This window comes from Sorex fumeus, unplaced genomic scaffold (assembly GCF_029834395.1).
Source record: "Sorex fumeus unplaced genomic scaffold, SorFum_2.1 ptg000034l, whole genome shotgun sequence".
NCBI lineage: Eukaryota > Metazoa > Chordata > Mammalia > Eulipotyphla > Soricidae > Sorex > Sorex fumeus.
In genome coordinates, this window is record NW_026606091.1 from 34,902,699 (window position 1) to 34,905,049 (window position 2,351).

Here is a 2,351-nt window from a genome sequence, read left to right on the forward strand (position 1 = left end):
TTCACACATATACATACATATGCACTCACACACATATTCAGATGCATATTTTCTAAACTAACTTTTCAGCAATAAAGACTTTTAGATTACCAAGTACAAAGTAACATATAGGTATAAAACACCACATTTGTTTCAAAACTAGTCAAATAATTCTAATGTTCCAAACGTTTGGTTTTTGTTTTTTTATTTTATTTTATTTTATTTTATTTTTTAGGAAATCGGTTTAGAAAAAGCTGGAAAAGAAGACCAATTTGATTGACAGTTTGGAGTTTGTGTTTCCACCATCTGATCATAGCCAAATGCAAATGCGATTAAGTTCTGAGAGACAGGAATCTGTGGAATTGTCTGCAGCTTATTAGAATCTTTTCTTTCATACCATCCAGCAAAGGGAACAAGGGTCTTTCCAAGGTGCCCCTTAAATTCGGAAGAGAAAATCATCTCTTTCCCAGCTGCCAAGTCTGAACCATTTAGAATTGCTATTTGAGGTTTTGAGGTAAGTGTCCATACCTTAGATCAATAGGAAAAAGAATTCTTTTGTATTTCTGCCTTGGACACACAAGGATAAAATGGTGGCAGAAGTGCTACATGGTTGCCATATTTGCACTAAGCAAATTCTGCAATTATTTACATGGTGTTCTTCAATCTTCTAATCCTGCAGACTGCATCTGCCCTGCACACCAGACTGGGAGGAGTTATAGCCAAGGCCTGCAGATCAGTGGTTTTCAACCTTTCTACAACTACATCATTCAGAGATCCAGCGTATATAATCATTCAGAGATCCAGCATACACACTTATAATCATAAGTGCATGCCTTTAAGCTACTAATCACATAGCTAAAAATGGTGAAAATGTAAACCCACTTTGCATGTCAACATTTCATTCAAAAACCCATTTTTAAGTATGATGATTGTGTCGGTTTTGTTTTCTGTTTTGTTGAGGTGATGTTGGTTTACAAGACAATAGATATTTATATGTATCTTATGTATTTTTACACATGTAAAAATAAACTGGGCCATAATTATGCATATCACACATTTTTTTCTAGTCTTGGAAGATTGAAAAATAAAAAAGAGGGGTTTGGGTGTGGGGGGTGATTTCTTTACACATTATTTTCTAGCTTTGGAAGATTGAAAATTTAAAAATAGGGGTTTGGGTGTGTGTGGGGGGGGCAATTCTTTAGGGGAGATTGTTTTTTCCCCTACTTTCAAACGTGAAACTCCTGGCAGATGGCAGTACGAAATGAGCACCCTGTTTGAGGACACACTGTTCATCGTGTTCATCTCAGTGTGTGCTGCACTGCTCACCAAGGGCATAGCCTGGGTCTTCAGGATAGACGAGTACAAGAGGCTGAAGGGAAAAGTGGAGAAGCAGAGTAAAAAAACTGTAGGAGAAGAAAACCGATTACAGAATCAACTAGTCGGCAGCAGAAGAAGCAAGTCGAGAGACAAGAAGAGAAGTTAAAGAATGGTAGCAAGGATCTGGTGATGACTCACATGAAATCCATGTTTGCATTTGGATATTGTTTTATTGACTTTGTTTTCTGACTTTTAAGGGGAATGTTTAATTTCATATTTGACAGCAGGGTGATGACCAAGCTCTCTTTCACCCTTCTCTTCTACATCCACCAGCGTCTTCCACCAGAAACTTCTGGAATGACCTTCCCTTTGCCTCTACATCCTCTCCACCATGTGCATTTGCCAGTCTATTCAGCATTTTCTTGCCTGGTCCCTTCATGAGCTACCACCAATCAGGTCGGTGGATTCCTTGTCCCCTTCCCCCACCCCTAACAGAAAGTTGTTTTGAACGTGGAAAGAACCTCGTGTTCAGATCAGACTGGAATCAGTGGCTGCCTTCACTCTTCATCCACTCCCTAGCATTGAGTTAGTTATTCCTGGACTTTTTTTTTATCTGATTATTGAGTATGGCACCTGACAATTACATGGCACTTTTGGCCACAACATCAATGTTTTTTGTAAACTGGCATGTTGGTATGATCTTTTCAAGTGATGCTGAGGTAATGAGGAACAAGTAGCATCTTTTTTGGTCTTGTTTCCTTCACATTTTCTGTCATTCTGACCATCAGGCTGTGCTATGGCCACATGCCAAGAACTGGCTCTTGGTGAGCATGTAAAGATCAGGAAGAAATGGAATGAAGATCAGACGAAAGGTGACAGAGGGACAGCGGTGGTGGGTTATTGGGCGATCTGGTGCTGGGAAATGCAGTAAATTTGTACATCAATACCATAAGCATTAATACCACTATAACGGTGCTAGCTAAACTAGCACTGTAGCACTGAGCACTGTCGTTCCATTGTTCATCGATTTGCTCAAGCGGACACCACAAAAACAG

The 2,351-nt window shown here is 39.5% G+C and overlaps 1 pseudogene; it reads left to right on the forward strand.

Moving 5' to 3' along the window:
• Window positions 1-1,240: 1,240 nt before the first annotated feature.
• LOC130026639 (calcium load-activated calcium channel-like) lies at window positions 1,241-1,788 on the forward strand (annotated as a pseudogene).
• Window positions 1,789-2,351: the final 563 nt, after the last annotated feature.